This window comes from Coturnix japonica, chromosome 2 (assembly GCF_054131305.1).
Source record: "Coturnix japonica strain WE chromosome 2, WE-NBRP24, whole genome shotgun sequence".
Classification (NCBI taxonomy): domain Eukaryota; kingdom Metazoa; phylum Chordata; class Aves; order Galliformes; family Phasianidae; genus Coturnix; species Coturnix japonica.
The window spans coordinates 97,278,544-97,279,989 of record NC_140664.1 but is presented as its reverse complement, the minus strand read 5'-3'; positions in this window follow the sequence as shown (position 1 = coordinate 97,279,989).

Sequence of the window (1,446 nt, the reverse complement as noted above, 5' to 3'; positions counted from 1 at the left end):
TGGGCTGGTCTGAAGGATAATTTTAGTGCTCTGGGTGAAACACAACCCTCCTTTCAGTGTGACACTGATGCTGGCCACTCAGCTGTTGCTGTTTCAGGAACATGAGAGCTATTAATCAGAGCTCATGTCTGAAGAATTCACACCGCTGGGCCGCTTGTCCTCACCTCAAATGAAACTGAACTGTAGCACAAATGAATTGGGCTTTATTTCTTTTACTACACAGCTTTGGGCTTTCTGCTGAAAGAGCTCCATCAAACATCATGATTTTTCGCTCGAGAGCATGTTAAATCAGTGTGTACTAATCTGTACAGATTAAATCTCAGGCCTCTCATCCACCTGGATTTCAGGGTGTTGGCAACTGCAGATGAGCTAAGACTGCTCTCACCATTGGCCACTCAGTGTTGTTCCGAGTGCCTTGTGTACATTTTGTTATGGCTCACTTTGGCTATGGATTCTTAAAGGAGCCTGCTGGCATGTCCCACTAAATGGCAGCATTTTCACAGCGTGTGGCGTGACTCAAGGCAGCAAAATCTGGCCATAATACTAGAGCTAAGAAAACTGTTAAAATAGGAGCTGCACCAAATGCCCAGATCTCCTCCTTAAACTCAAACTAAACCTGTTTTGAGGTTCAGCAATGTTTGGTTAACTTTAAATAAAGTCATGTTGTGTTTCTACACATCCTGCTTTCAGCTGAGCTTCCAAGCAGAAACACAAAAATATGGCAGGCAGGCAGCTCTATATTTGCACTATTTCTGGCCCAGCTGAAACCAGGAAGCACTGGAAATCTCACAAAAACAGCTTTGCCTGATGGTCTGTCCAGCTTTGAGGTTCTCGTACTGTTGCTGAGTTGAGTATAATGTATCTCATATAATCTCACATTATTATCTCTCTCGTTATTAATTTTCCACCAGGATAATCTTGATAAACAAATTCCCAGACTACTGGACATATGAAAGCCTCATTTTTACTTTACTGTGGCAGGAGAGTATATGTCTACTTTAACATCATTTTGTGTTCATTCCTACTGAGTCACTGGTACAGTCACATAAAGACAAAATGTCTCTTGTGGTACACAATAACAAACTGCAAGAAATGATAACAAACCAGGCCCTAGGACATAGTGCTTCATATTTGGCTAATTGAAAAGAAGTAATCCCAAACTCTGTTATCTGACATTTCTTTGGTAACTCTCTTCAATGAATTTGCAATGGGTAAGATGACCACATTGTTTTAAAGGGATATGCTTAGCCATACAAAATCGCCCTGGATGCCACTGCAAGGCTTTTAAACCATGTCTGTGTAACAGACTTCAATTCATGTTTAAGGGAGTATTTAATATTATTGCTAGAAATTATATCACTGTCAGCAAAATGTAATAAAAGCAATGATTACTCAGCTATCTGCCCTACCACAACAAAGCAATCCCAAACAATACAGTACCACTGC